Genomic DNA, 16,088 nt, shown 5'->3' with positions numbered 1-16,088 from the left:
AAAAGTCGCTAGAGCCCAAGGACTGTGCGGGGTCAGTGCTGCCGATACAACAGGCCTCAGCCCTCCCGCTCCGCTCCCTCAACGGCCTCTCTGCGCTCCAGCGACACTGGCCTCCTTTCAGGTCCTCCACCTCAGGGCTGTAGCTCATGGGCTTCCTTCTTTCTGGAATGTTCTTCCTGACCTACCCAGATTTTACCACAAATGCTATTTCCTTACATCCGCCTTCCCTGATCCCTGAGACCAAGCCAGGCTCCCCATGACAAGCCTCGCTGCACCTCATCTCCCCTCCACAGAGGCGGTAATAACCCACAGAACCCAGGGCCAAGATCCCTGGCTTTGAACCCTGGCTCTGCCACTTGGCCAGATCTCTTTCTGTGCCTCAGTTTCCTCATCTATAAAATGGGTAACAGCAGTGCCTGCTCATAAAATGTGGCAAGGGTTAAATGAGTTAATGCAGTCAGATCAACGGTGGAGCACGCTCCATGATAAATGAAGATTAGTGATTGCAGAATACTATAAATAGGCCTTATCACAGCTGTAATTACATAACTGATCATTAATTGGTTATTTAGGTCTGTCTCTCCTGCTAGAGGGTATACACCAGTTGGACAGGGACGCTGCCTTGTTCATCACTGCATCTATAGTGACTGCACACTGCCTTGCACACAGGTACTGTTGGGTACGTATTTTCTGACTGCAGGAAAGAGTGAAGGACAAACCCCTCCCCCCCAGCACCCTCACACACCCCCACCCTCGTGGGAGGAGGAGCGTGATTGGGAGACCAGAACCACCACAGGAAATCCGGAGGCTAGGTGGGGCAGAAGGGAGTGAGCTCTCCGGCTGTCAGGAGCGAAAGCTTCCAAGCTGGGCTCTCCCCTTGTCCCTTTCCACCCAGGGAAGACGGCTGGGTCCTCCAGGAACAGGAATCCCCAAAGGGGCTGCTCCCAGAGGTTGCGTCGCAGGGACTGGAGGGAGGGCTGCCCAGTACAGGGGGTGGCCCTCTGATCAGGTGGGGGTGGGTGGCAGCAAAGCGTTTGACGGGAGGCCAGGAGCTCATAGGAGATGGGATTCCGCTGATGCCTGCTAAATGAATGAGGGAGGGAGATGGCAAGACCAAGGACTGGGGAATTGGTACTAAGGTGCTTGGTACCTGCCAGGCACCCTGTCCATACGTGATCTCAGTTCCGCTCTCCAACTTGGAAACACAAGAAAGGAGCCCTGGCTGCAGAGGAAAGCAGGCTGGAAACAGGGATACAGGGGCAGGGTGGTGCTGGTGAGAGAATTGCCCGAATCAACTGCCAAAAGGTGCCCAGGTTGGAAAAGCAAATGTGCACACATTTGTTCCTCCTACTTTAACCCTGAGGAAGTTGAGGCCTGTGTTCAAGACAGACTGGGCAGTGGCTAGTGACTCAAGCTACAGGAGCATCCAGGTGCTGCTCACCCAGGCTAGAGCTTAGGGAGCCAGAAGGAAGGAGGTGCATGTAGGGGTGCAGGACAGGAGGGACAAATCCTCGAATTGCAAGGTGAGGGCAGACTCTCTTTACATTGGGTTGAATTAAATTCCTCCCCCCGATGCCACTAAAGCAGGAATCACACTGCAGATGGTACTGATTTGACTGACAAGAGACATGCCCGGCAGAATATTAAGGGACCAGGCCCCATAATTAGGCCTAATCATAACCTGTTGCTTGAAAACGGTATGAAGGACATTCATCAGGCCTGGCACTGTGCCCTAGACCTGTTCTCCTGGGCACTATAGTGGGGCCCTCCATTGCAACAGAGGTGTGGGTGGGCCTGGGTGAGTGTGGCAGGAAATGCCTAGGAGGCTCTACTTGGCCTTCAAGGGCTGGGAGACCTTGGGTAAGTTGCCTTCTCTGAATTTCTGGTCTTTTCCATTTTCCGTTCTCCAGGCTGAGAACTGCACTCTGACACATGGTTATTCGCAATAAGAAAAATGTGTGTATCATGCATAAGACACTGCACCTCTTCACCACGCTGGCGCCTACTCCTCTGCTCCCCCTGCCGGCTTCCTCAGCCCCTTTTTCTACCCTGATGGTTCTCTCCTAGCCTCCTCAGGCCAGCACTCCCCATGATATGAGATGTCCGTCCTCCTTCCTCTTCAACTTTTTCTCCAGCAGTGAGTTCCTTCTCCTAACTCAGGCTTCCAGGAAGGATATCCTCTGCTTCTCAGACCTGAACCTGCCTCAAATACTCATGAGGGCCCAGGAGCTACTCCTCACCTCCCACTTCTCTTCCCTCCTGTCAGATAACCAAGGCGCGGCCAACTGATCCTTCACCATCCAAGGAACCCAACCGTGTGGGACCACCCACCCCTTTCAAGAATGTTCCTCCCCTCCCCTTCTTTGTATTTATACTGATGGTAATTTGCTGGCCATCTTAACTCAGTCCTGCACCCCAGCTCTCCCACCTGTAAGATCTCCTCCTGTAAGATGAGGAGGAGGATAAAGATGTAACATACTTTCTGTACACATTTTAAGATGAATTCCTTGTTAGTTACCACATCTGAGGGTATCTATGTGTGTTTACTGTACTACCCATGTGAAAAGACTGTACAGACACGAATCTAAGCAAGGAAGTAGCAAGTCCATTCAAGCACTAAGAGACTGATTGGTGGTTAATTCATTCTGTCTGCAAACATCTACTGATCATCTATTCAGTGCAGACCATGATCACAACAAAGATGAATAAGACACTATGCAACAGCCAGGGAAACAGCCTCAAAAACAGTTAAACTCGAATCCAGCCATGAGTACAATACTAAGGAGGGACAGATCCCTTCTGGGGTTAGGGAAGTCAGGAAAAGCCTCTTAGCAGAATGTGTGCCTCTCTACCAGGCCCAGGGAGAAGGTGCAGAGACAGCACTCCAGGTGGGGAGCAGTGGCTCACACCTATAATCCCAGAAGTTTGGGAGGACAAGATGGGAGAATCAAGACCAGCCTGGTCAACATAGACTCCAGTCGCTACCAAAAACAAACAAACAAACAAACAAAAAAATATATATATATTAAATTAGCTGGGCATGGTGGTGCAGGTCTGTAGTCCCAGCTACTAGGGAGAGCTGAAGGGGGAGGATCATCTGAGCCTCAGGAGGTTAATGGAGGCTGCAATGAGCCATGATCATGTCACTGTACACCAGCCTGGGCAACAGAGTGAGACCCTGTCTCAAAAAAACCAAACTGAGAGAGCATCCCAGGTAAAAGGAACAGCTCGAACAGAGGTATGTAGTGAAACGGCAAGTGGTTTTGAGTGGCGGGGACACAGTCATGCTTGAGGAAGTACCAGGAAAAACAATGATAAAGAGAGGCCAGTTTGTGAAAAACACCCAAAACGAAGGCTAGGAGTCTGGACTTGAGCCAGGAATGAAATCCTTAGACCTGTGCTGTCCAGTGTGGTAGCCACCAGGTACATGCAGCCACTCAGCACTGGAAATGTGGCTAGTCTAAATTGAGGTGTGCTATCAGTGTACATACACACTGAATTCCAAAGACTCAGTAGGAAAAAAGAACATAGACTATCTCATTAAAATCTATATTGATTCCATGCTAAAATGACCGTATTTTGGATACACTGGAGTAAATGAAATGTATCACTAATTTCTTCTGTTTCTTTTTTTTTTTTTTTTTTCCAACTGAGTCTTGCTCTGTCGCCCAGGCTGGAGTGCAGTGGCACGATCTTGGCTCACTGCAACCTCTGCCTCTGGGGTTCGAGTAATTCTCCTGCCTCAGCCTCCCATGTAGCTGAGATTACAGGCACCTGCCACCACTCCCAGCTAATTTTTGTATTTTTAGTAGAGACGGGGTTTCACCATGTTGGCCAGGCTGGTCTCAAACTCCTGACCTCAGATGATCTGCCTGCCTCTGCCTCCCAAAGTGCTGGGATTACAGCCATGAGACACCAGGCCCAGCCTCTCCTGTTTCTTTCTACTTTTAAAATCACATATGTGATTTCCATATTTTTCTTTTGTTTTCTTTTTGCCACACTCAGTGTCCTGTGATTCCAAAGAAATGAGTCCCAGTTCTTTTCAGGCAGGAGCTATCCTAGAATGGATTCTGGCCTAAGCATCAAAATCATTCATTACCTTATCATTTTGTGGCTCCTTCGTTCTGTATCTGGTAGCTCTTAATCTTTTATCATGAAGATAATCATTATTGTGTCTCTCTCAGCGGATGGTATTTCCTCATTCTACAATGGTACTACAGATATTAGCTCATAATACCCATGTATGTTAGAACCATTCTAACACCTTCTCAAGAACTATTCCATTTAACTCTTCATAATGGTGAATTTATTATCTCCAATGTTAGATAAGGATATGGTGTTGAAAAGACCACATGGCATTGTTTTCAACATTGAAACGCTGGTTGAGATCAAGGCCAGACTTGAACCTATGTTGTCGGACTATAGGGCTTTTGTTATTGATCAGTATGTTTTATTATTTTTATACATTAAAATTGAAGATCTTGGAATTTAAAAATTTTTTTAGTACTACCAGTTGCAAGACCTCTTTTCATACTTTGTCTTTATGTAAACCTAAACTACACTCTTAATATATATATGTTGACAGAAAAACAGGGAGTCTTACACTAACCACCCCCTCCTGTGTGGTCAACATTTCTGTTACTTTAGTATAAGTGACCCCAATTGACTTCACAACACACTTTGGAGTCATGTAGTACTATCTATTTTTAGGAATGAGAAAATCCAGGCACAAAGGTTAATTGGCAATTATCTTTTGCAAAGCCCGTGGTGCTCATCTGAAAAGATGACGATCACTTTTTATTTAGTGGAAAGACAATAAATAGTTGATAAATAATAGTCTTCCATCAGGGAGTTTTGTAATGAGAAACCCTAACTCCTCAGTTCCACAGTGGATGACTGCAGTTCACTCTAGGTCTTTGATATTTTATTACCTGCTTATCCATTCTGTTACCTTTTAATGCATTACATAAATGCATATTCTTTAATAATGGTGCTTTTCTCACATCTATGCCATCCATGTTCATCAAGCTCTTTTTCCAGTTTAAGTGACAACTAAAACTGTATTGTGTATGGCATAATATTTCTACTGCACAGCGTTGCTTTACAGAATGCAGTAAAAACAATGGACTCTCCCAGGAAAATGCATCTACACCGTGCCCCTGTCTCATAAGGCAGTTTATAATTTCAAGAGTGCATGGAGCCCGTCCTGCACACCGTTCTCCCACAGCTGGCTCCAGCGTCTCTCCCTGAGTTACAGACCTCGCTGTAGGACCCCGGGGAACCAGCGCAGAGGTTTAAGCGGTGTGGAGTCAGCTGCAAGGGTCAGGAGTTGGCAACTGGTTCGTTCCCTATACAATTGGTGACCCCTACATAGCATCTCCTCGAACGAATAAGAGAAGCTTCTGACTCCTTCGCCCATCCTTCTGACTTCTACTTGCTTCTCCCATAGAAGCAGGTGCGGGAACCGCTGAGCAGCACAGCCTCCCCCAGCAGGAAATCTGGGACACACAGGAGCCTCGGTGAATCTGACCATTGTCTCACCTCACCAGGCACGTGCCTCCTCCATCCTATGCTATGTGCTATCAACTTTATTACCACAATTATTAATATAAAGCCAGCGGCCATGTCCCAGTATCAATTCCCTTTAGTTTTTTGATGGGCATTCCTTACTCCAGGAGGGCGGCAGCTGCGCAAGAGATCGCGAGGCTTCCCAGAACCAGGACCCGGGCGGGAAAGCGCTGGAGGGCGGGGGCTTGGGTGGGAGGGAGGAGGCGGAGCCAGGACCCCACAGAGCCCCGGGTTTCCGCGAGGGCCAGGCGGGTCCGGTGCAGGGCGCGGTTCCAGGGAGGAAGCCAGGGGACGGGACGGAGATGCTTCTCGGGCGGCATGGGCCCAGTGGTGGCATCGGGAGTGGGGCAGGGCACGGGGCAGCGGCCGCGGGGCACAGGCTCCGCGTGGGTCCTCCGCCCAGACAGGGTCCCGGGCCTCCCGCGCGCCTTCCCCAGCCGCGCCCCCTAATCTGGGGGCGGAGTCATGAGTGGGCGCGGTTCCACGCGTAGTCCGAGCTCCAGGCGGGCACGCGGCTTCCGAGCCCCAGGCCGCCCCATCCACGCCCCCAGCTCTGCAGACCCTCTTCCCACGCCTCTATCTTCTCTCCCCTTGCTGCCTTCCCCTCAGGCTCGGGGCCAGGCCACAGCCAGCCTTGGCTCCTCTGGGCAGCGCTCGCCCTTGGCGTGCCCCAGGACAGGACCCCGGGGGCAGGACCCCCAGCCCAGGCCTGGAGGCTGCCCCTGCCCTCCAGTCCTACACCCTGTCCGTCCTCTGAGCCCAAGCTAAGCCATCATATCCCCTGTGACCTGCACATATACAGCCAGATGGCCTGAAGCAACTGAAGAACCACAAAAGAAGTGAAATAGCCAAGTTCCTGCCTTAACTGATGACATTTCACCATCGTGATTTGTTCCTGCCCCACCCTAACTGATCAATTGACCTTGCGACATTCCTTCTGCTGAACAATGAGTCTCAGGAGATCCCTCCCAAGCACCTTGTGATCCCCGTCTCTCCGGGAAGAAAAAACCCTCTTTAATTTTCCACTACCTACCCAAATCCTATAAATAGCATCTCCCTTTGCTGACTCCTTTTTCCTGACTCAGTCCCCCTGCACCCTGGTGATTAAAAAGCTTTATTGCTAAAGCCTGTCTGGTAGTCTCTTCACATGGACCCACCTGTGACCTGCTTTCCGGAGTCTCTTAGGACATCCGACATTGTCTTCACGTCTGCGGGCAGCTCCTCTGTGGCTGTGGCCCGCTTAGCTCCCTTTAGAAATTAAATAGAAAAACCAGGCGTGGGGAGTTGGGACATTGTCTTCACGTCTGCGGGCAGCTCCTCTGTGGCTGTGGCCCGCTTAGCTCTCTTTAGAAATTAAATAGAAAAACCAGGCGTGGGGAGTTGGGAGGATCACCAGAGACCAAGAGTTCATGACCAGCCTGGGCAACATGACAAGACTCCAGTCTCTAAAAAAGTTGTATTAAAAAAATTAGAGAAGCCAGACGCAAAAGGACAGATACTGTGTGAATCCGGCTATGTGAGGTGCCTAGAACAGTCCAATTCATAGCAGCAGCAGCAGTGGCCGCCAGGGATGGCGAAGCAAGGCGGGAGTCGGGCAGCTTGTGTTTCACGGGTGGAGTTTCAGGTGGGGATGATGGAAAGTTCTGGAAATGGCTGGTGGTGACGGCTGCACAGCAGTGTGGGTGCGCTAACGCCACTGAGTTGTATGCTTCAAAATGGTTTCCATGGTGAATTTTAGCTTAGGTTTATTTTACCACAATAAAAACTAGGAAAAGCTGGTAGAAGGAAAGAAAAGAAAGCAAGAGAAAGCAAGCAAACAAGCAAGCAAGGAAGGAAGAAAGAGAAAGAGGGAGGGAGGGAGGGAGACAGGGAGGGAGGGAAGGGGCTAAAAACAGTTAAGTATTATAAAGTGAGCATCAGTCCAGAAATCCAGCAATAGTCCCTCCTGGAATCCATTGGCTTGCCTCAAGAATTTTTAGTCCTTCTATTTTAGGGTTGCCAGATAAAATACAGGATGCAAAGTCAATGTGCATTGGTGAAAATAATAATTCATTATTAGAGAACACATAATTTCTTTAGCATAAATATGTCTTGTGCTATGCTTAGTTTGGGACATACGTATGCTAAAAAATTATTCTTTATCTGAAATTCAGAATGAACTAGGCATTTTATATTTTTATTTGCTAAATCTGGCTACCCTATTCTCTTCTTAATATTCTTCAATTCTCCCAGCTTTGCCCTCCTTCCCTGCCCCCTCTTCTAGGGGAGTTGGATTGAGTTCTAAGGAGAACATGCCCTCCCCTCCTGTCTCCTCCTTCCCCCTCTCCTTCCCTTCCCTTCCCTCCCCTTCCCTTCCCTTCCTTCCTTTTCCCAGTTTCTATATACTGTATGTCACTAATCTAAATGTTCTAGGTACAACAAACAAAACAACATCAAAATAATCCAGAGCTCCCTCCTGCTCTCAGAGGCCTACCTGCTGGTAGGAAAGATGGCAATTAAACAAGGTTAGAAAGTCGGGTAGAGAGTATTAGAGAGGAAGATGTTCTGAGAAGAAGAAATAAATTAGGAAGAGGATATGAAGTGCTGGGGAGTGTTGACATTTTAGATGTGGTGAGGCTTGACAAAGCCTCCCTGAGAAGGTGTCTTCTGAGGAAAGGCTTGCGGGAAGGGACGGAGTGAGCCACGTAGGTGTTTGGGGGAAGAGCATGTAGACAAAAGAAAGACAAGTACAGTGCAAGGTTCTGAAGGCAGGGGTGCACTCGGCTGCTGTGTTTGAAAATGAGGGCGATGTGGCTGCAGGGGAGGGGAGGAAGGGGATGGACAAGAACTATGGGGTGGCCAGGTCCTATGGGGCTGTGGGAAGGACCTTGAACTTTACTCTGAGGAGCATGGGAGCCATTGCAGAGTAGTGAGCAGAAGAGTGACATGACCTGGCTGGAGTCTTTCATAGAGTTCTTCTGGCTGTGATACTACTCTCTATTAGACAAGGAAGCTCCTCGAGGGCAGGCATTGTGTCTTACTGACCTTTATTCTCAGGACATAGCACATCTAGCTTGAAGAAGACTTCAATATGTTTTTACAGGTGAATGATGAATGAGTGAATGAATGCATGAATGAATGCTATCTCCTGACAGCCAGATCCTGGTTCCTAGGGACTCTGGGAGTCTTCTGTCAAAGGAAAACTCTGGTAGAAGATGCTGCCAGCAGCCAAGTCCCTGGGGCTCTTAGCTGCTGCTGTGGCAGCAACACGCATCCAAACCCGTTTTCCTTCTTGCCCCAGAGCAGGCTGCTTAATGGATCACTGTCACCTGGAGGGAGAATTTCAGGGGTGACCCTACCCTGGACTATCTTCTGCTTGATGATGTTATCTAGTGTTATTAACAAAATTGTAGACAAAGGTGGGAGGAATGGAGGATTTATTAATGGATGGCCTCAACATTTACACCTATAGATTGTATCTATAGGTTCAAGCCAAGAGTCCTTGTCAACATTTCTCCTTGAAAACATTTTTGGGTTGAACCTCATGCTTCTCCTTCCTTTACCACAGGTCATCAACTGTCTTCTCCATAGTTCATAGAACAAAAAACAACATGAAGTCCCACAAGAGCTAGCATTTCTTGTGAGGAATTAATCCTCTGAATAACTATGAAAAGGGAAGCATAATTAACTCCTTTTACAGATAATGAAACTGAAGCTTGGAGAGTTAGTACCATGGCCAAGATCTCTGAGATAGGAAGTGGTGATAGCCAGGACAGAAATCTAGATGCTGCAATGCCAGAGTCTTGAACCAACCCCTATGCCTGCTGGCCTTGGTATTAACCAGAAAAATAGAAGTCCAGATCCAATTGCTTGAATTTGTTTTTTTTTTAAACTATTATTTTAGGCTCAGGGGTGAATGTGCAGGTGTATTTTATAGGTAAACTCATGTCACAGGGATTTGATGTACAGACTGTTTCATTACCCAGGTACTAAGCCTAGGACCAAATAGTTACTCTTTTCTGCTCCTTTCCCTCCTCCCACCCTCCACCCTCTGCTAGGCCTCATTGTCTGTTGATCCCCTCTTCGTGTCCATGAGTTCTCATCATTTAGCTCCCACTTATGAGAACATGCAGGATTTGGTTTTCTGTTCCTGTCTTAGTTTGCTAAGAATAATGGCCTCCAACTGCATCCACGTTCCTGCAAAGGACATGATCTCATTCTTTTTCTATGGCCACATAGTATTTCATGGTGTGTTTGCACCGCATTTTTTTTATCCAGTCTTCCATTGATGGGCATCTAGGTTGATTCCATGAATTTGTATGTTGAAGCATAGCATAGCATTTCATATGTCTAAAAATATGGAACTAACAAGTGCGTAGCTCAATAAATTATCCAAAGCAAGTGCACCCAGAACCAGTACCCGTAAGAAACAGAGCATCACTAACCCTCTAGGAGTCCCCTCACGTTGTCATCCCAGGCCACTGCACTCTCTTCTCCAGTGGTAACGAATATTTTCACTTCTGAAGTGAGAATTTTAATATTTTAATTTTAATATTAGTTCAAAATTTTATGAAATGAAATTGTGCAGAATAAACTGTCAGGATAATTTATTATATTTGAGTCTCATGTGTATTTCTAAAGGCAGCTATAGCTCATTTTTAGTTCTGTATAGCTTTCATTATATGTATCTATATATGCAATATCATATTTTGTGACTTTTGTGTGTGTGTGTGTGTATATATATATATTTCTTTTATTATTTTTATTATTGATGTACATGCGAGTTGCTTCCAGTTTGGAAAAGTGCCAAATAATGATGTATTGTAGAAAAGAGAAAAATAGTCTAAGGAGAAACTAAATTAACCCACAGTTCCAATACTGAGAATTTACCTCCCTTAACTGTCATGGTTCTGGCCCTTTGCGGACGTTCTTTTGCGTGGTGAAGAGATGCAGGCATTTCTAACGGATCTACACCTGAGTCAAATTGTGGGGCCATAGAGTGTGTATGTCCGTCTTTAGAAGATATTATCAAAGGGCTTTTGAGGGTGTTTGTAGCAGTTTACACACACAGCGGCATGTGAGAGTCCCGGTCACTCAGCCCCCTCACCAACACTCGATGTCGCTTTTTAAATAAAACGTTATCCATTGCATAGCGGTACCACATTGTGGGTTTAATCTGCATCTCCCAGACGACCGAGAACGTGCAGCACCTTTCTCTACACCTGCTGGCCGTCTGGCCACTCTTGGGGAAATGTCCGGATTGTTTACCCATTCTCCCCAGCGTCTTTCTTCTTAACTGATGGAGTTAGTCCCGCCTCCTACATGCCAGGCTTTTGTCACACAAGTGGTAAATGTTTCTTCACACTCTGTTCTTGCCTTTTTATTTTCTTGAAGGCATCTTCTGATGAAGAGAAGTTCTTAATTTTCATCAAGTCCAAACGCAAGTGCCTGTTCTCTTCTGTGATGCGCCTGCCTGGGGCCGCAGTGCTAGTACTGGTCACCAGGGGGCAGTAGCCTCCCATGTCCCTGGTGCCCACTGAGCTTTGCTGGAGCAGCTGGAGCTCCGGGATAGTCTCCTGAGACAGGCACCTCCTGTTATTATCAGTGATTTCCACATTACGAGGACAGCAGAAGCAGGAAGGAGGTTTAATTACTCTCTCCCCGCGCCGACTTATTCACTCAGCGACTCTGCCCCAAGCACTCATCCTGTGCCAGGTGGCCTGGTGAACTCAGCATTGGTGCTGAAAATGACAAAGGAGCCGCTCTCCACCGTAGGAGCCCACAGCCTTAGGAGACCTGCACAAAATCACTAGAGCAAGTCCACATGAAAGAAAAGAGCAGGTTCTGTGATAAAAATACGGTAGGATGATGGGAGGGAGGGCCGGGGAGTCTGTGTGGAGAGAAATCAAATGCCTCAAGGAGGTGACATTCATGCCATGGCCAGAATGACAATAGGGGACCAACGCTGCCCAAGTCAGGGGGCAACAGTGTCAGAAAGAAGCCACCCCGGGGCAGAGCCTCACAGGTGTACCTGAGTTTGGCAGAGGAGGTTACAAAGCAGACAGTGAGGCTGCAGGGAGGCTGGCGGGAGAGGAGCAGAGGGACGGGGGAGTCTGGGGCCTGGGAAATGAGGGTAGAGATCTGCTTGTCTTTGACAACATTGTGCCTCCAAACTTAGCAACTTTAAACAACAAATACTTAATATCTGACAGTTTGTGTCCAGCAGAATCTGGGCACAGCTTAGCTGGATGCCTCTGCCTCAGCACCTCTCCTGAGGCTGGGACTGTGGTCTCAACTGAAACTGGACTGGGGAAGGATTAACTTCCAAGCTCACTCATGTGGGTATTGGCAGGACTCAGTGTGGACTGTGGGCCCAAATTCCTCCCCGTTTCTTGGCCTGGGCACTCCCTTGGCCTCTGCCATGTAAGCCTGTACATAGACCACCTCATAACAGCAGAACTCCCTTCCCCAGTTTAAGGAATGCAACAGAGACCCAGAGAGACAGAGAGAGAGAGAGACAGAGACTGGGAGACTGGGGGAGGAAAAACAGAAGAGAATGAACAACAGAAAAATGGCAGTTTTGGGGATAATAAAAGCATAAAGCATAACAGTTGCAATAGACTGAATATCTCCCTGCTCCAAAATTCATATGGCAAAATCCTAATCCCCAGTGTAATGGTATTAGGAGGTAATGAGGTTCTGAGGGTGGAATTCTCATGATTGGGATTACTAACTTTATAAAATAAACATCAAAGAGCCAGGCAGGCTACTGATGCCAGGCACTCTCTTTGCAGAGCTCCATGCAGGAGATGGGTTCAACAACACCATCTCCTTGAATGAAGAGCAGGTGTAACACGTCACCAACCAGGGCCAGCGCTGGGCTAGGGTGAGAGCAGGCACAGAGGGGTCTCCACAGACAGAGACTCAAGACGTCCAGAGTGGCCCATGACTCTGACCCACAAATGGGGACTCCCCGAGCCCTGTCCTCGGGCTTTCCCAGTTGAGTGACCCACTCAAAAGAATCTGGCCTCCATTAGTCCCCAGTGGCAACTTCTTTAGGTGGAAAGTCCCTGCTCATCTACTTTTAGGAAGATCAGAGGAAATGCCTTTGTGTCGTTTTCTCTTTACACAAGGCTAGGAATATCTTTGCATGTTGCTGCTGTGTTTATTGTTTTAACTACCTCCCCCAGGTGTCTCCTGTAGCAGACAGCTCCACTGTCCTGCCAGACCCTCTCCAAACATTACAAGCTGTCAGTCTTGCTGGGGAGGTTCTTTTTTACGAAGGGTGGGAGTGTCACACAAAAAGAGAGGTCCGCTGCCCTATGCATCTGTCTGCAATCTGTCATCTCAGAGAACTCACCCCCATAGCACCATCAGAGAGGAGCTGTGTCCTCACATGCCTTCATAACTTTCCAAAAGGGAGGCCTCTCAGTGCTGCCGGAGCCTCGCATGAGAAAATTCTCTTTCGACATCAGCTATCTCGTAGCGGTATCCGATGCTTTTCGGAATAGGCCGTGACAGTTTGTTAGCGCTTCCATCATACAGTGCCACAGACTGGAGGGCTTTAACAACAGAAATGTACTTTCTCACAATTCTGAAGGCTTGAAATTGGACATGGAGCTGTGGGCTGGGGTGGTTTCTCTGAGGCCTCTCTGCGTGGCTACTTGATGGCCTCCGGCTCTCTCTGGGTCACAGGGCCTTCCCTGATGCTTCACTGTGTCCTTACTGCGTCTCTTATAAGGACTTTAGTCATATTGCATTAGGGCCCACCCCAGTGAATGTAATCTGAATCACTTCTTTATGGACCACATGTCCAAATACAGTCCCTTTCTGAGGCACTGGTGTTAGACGTGAACATGAACTTTGAAGAGTAGACAAAATTCATCCCGTAACATATACTAATGCCCTGCAGAAGACGGACTCCCAGGAAAGGAGTTACTTGGTGAGGAATACGCATACATAAAAATTTCATGGCTTAGTCAGATGACTTTCCAAAAGGGCTGTGGTGGATACATTGCCACCAGCAGTCCCAAATGTAGCTGCTTCCCAGCATCTAGCTGCCCCTGGGTGTCAAGTCTTTTAATATTTTGTCAATCCGGAGTCTGTGTGACAAATAAAATTCCATTGATCCTTTCATTTCCAGCTTCCCAACTGATAATGTGTGTGTCACCTTTCAGCTGTGTGGTCCCCCCCTGGATTTTCTCCTCCCTGAGTCATCGCTCAGATCCATGGCACTGTGATGGGCTTTCTCCCACCCAATGAGTCTCCTGGCATTGGGCCCTTTGCCGGGTCTGCAATTGCAGTAGCTGTTTCTCAAGACTCCCTTTATGTTAAAGAAAGAAACGCAATTACTGGGTTTAAGTCCAAAGGGTTCTACTTTCTTGCTGTGTCACTGTCTCTAAAACAGAGGAGGAATTGAGGCCTCCCGAGGTCCTTTTCCTCCGTGTCAGCCACCACAGACTAAGCCTCGAGGAATTGAGAGGGAAAGTCACACAGCAGTTCCTGTGAACAGTTCTCAGTTCCGACCTGTGTGCTATAGAGCTGCCTTCTTACATCCAAAAGCCTGTGTTTGCTCATCTCTAAAATGGGGGTGTGGTTTTGAGGATTTGCTGGGATAATGCTCTTTATACAGGCTATGAATACAGGTCCCTGGGTGCTAGAAGAGAGGCCCCAGGCACACTCAGTTATCTGGGAAGGTTCTTGTTGGTGTTCATTCACTAAACACACATATATTAAGCATTTACTTTGTGCAGACACTTTTACAGATGACTGGCATATTTTAACAAACAAAACAGATGCCGACCCCCGGGCCTGAACTCCATTCTATCCAGGGAGTCAGATCCTCACTGGAGACATCGAAAGCAGGGCACGCCCACAGAGTGGGACATGCAATGCGCTCCTGGCCTCCTCTAGGTATAGACACTTCCTCCCAGATTCTGACCAGGATGACAGATCCCAGGACCAACTCTAAAGTGGGTGGACTCTGGGTCCAGAAAAAGGACTACCCCAAAAGGATGAGGGGTTTATACAGCTTGTGACTGGGGAGAGACTGAAAGAACTCTGGGTCTCATACACCTCGTAATTGCTGCAAAATGGCTGAGGTCTGGGGCTTCTGCAAGGGGAAAGAAGTCAAGGTGAGCTGAAGATGGGGCCTCAGGTCCTTGTCAAAGGAGAGGGGAGGTTGGGGTCAGAGCTGGCTCCCCAAAAGACCCATGCCCAGGACACTCGCTTCCCAGTTCTGCTTGTCCTGCTCCTTCCCACATCCACCTTTCCCAACCCCAGCACCAGGGGGCCCAGACCTGAAGCAGTGATGAGCCACCTGCTCAAACACCTGCCTGGAGCCGCAGTCCTGGTGCCCAGGTGCATGGAGCTGTGGCCCTGGGCCTACAGGAGGAGAATGTCAGTGGGTAGCTGAGGTCCACAATTGTCTGTAAAGTCCTGCACTATGACCAGGTCTGTCCCTGCCAGGACAGCGTAGAGGGCTTGGACCGGCTTGGGGCTGTCCTCTAGACAGGCAGCAGCACACGGGTGCTGTGGATGAGCCGTGCTGGAGGAAAGACCAGGCCTCTAACTCTGATGCCCACTTCCCGCCCCCAGCACCTTCTCTTTCATTTTGGCCACTCGGCCAGATCAATACTCTGTAGCTTTCTCTCAGCCCCCAAGTTTTCCATCATTCAAGCTTAAGGTGGCCTACGTGCAGGTCAAGTGTCCTGGATCAAAGCTGCCCCAGCATCTGCACATTTTTCTTGCCTGGATGAAGCCTCTGGAGCCCATTGAGGCAGAGGCAGATAGTGAGGTGGCTGCAGTCTGGAAGACTTTCTGAGGTGTGGGATTTTGGGGCTGGTATTGCCCTCAGTTCAGTGAGTTCACTTTGGTGTTTGGAAAGGCCAGTGCAAAGTGATCGACAATGTTAACCCTATCTTTTTTCCCAGCTCTGCTCAGTATCCAGAAATACAGGAATTTCCTGTGCTGTCTGTTGAGCTAGTGTCAGCACCATGGAAAGAGAACCTTCCAGTTACAGTGCTGCAGTTAGAGCTACCTCCAGAGCCTTCTTGCCTTTGTCCCAGGACTGTGAAGAATCAACCCAGCAGGGAGCTATCTGACATCACAGCATCTGCTGTATCCTTTCACCTCAGCCCTGCAGCAAGAGGCTGAAGAGAAGGAGTGGCCAGTGGGGCCCCTGTCCCCAAGCCCCATGCTCCTCCCGATCCTGAACATAGAGTTGCCACAGAGGTGGAGAGCAGGGCAGGCAACTCCAGCTCCTGGGCCTCTCTGAAAGGCTTTCCAGGGGACAGGCGTGGCCTCCATGTGGCTGGGAACTGCCCCTTTTTCTCATACTTGGTGCAGGCTTTGCCTTATTCGTGGTAGGTTTCCAGGCAGGCAGGGAAAGGAGTGTGCAGGGTGGGACTCCACCAGCTCCTCCTGCTCTCAGAGGCCGCCTCTTTCCCTCGGGACTGAGGTCTGATTTCAGCTGAGCATCTGGGCTAGGGTCCTCCAATATGCTGCCCAAAACAGGCTCTTTCTGGCTGCCAGGTGGGCAG

This window comes from Chlorocebus sabaeus, chromosome 11 (genome assembly GCF_047675955.1).
Source record: "Chlorocebus sabaeus isolate Y175 chromosome 11, mChlSab1.0.hap1, whole genome shotgun sequence".
In the NCBI taxonomy this organism is placed as follows: domain Eukaryota; kingdom Metazoa; phylum Chordata; class Mammalia; order Primates; family Cercopithecidae; genus Chlorocebus; species Chlorocebus sabaeus.
This window is presented reverse-complemented; position numbering follows the sequence as displayed.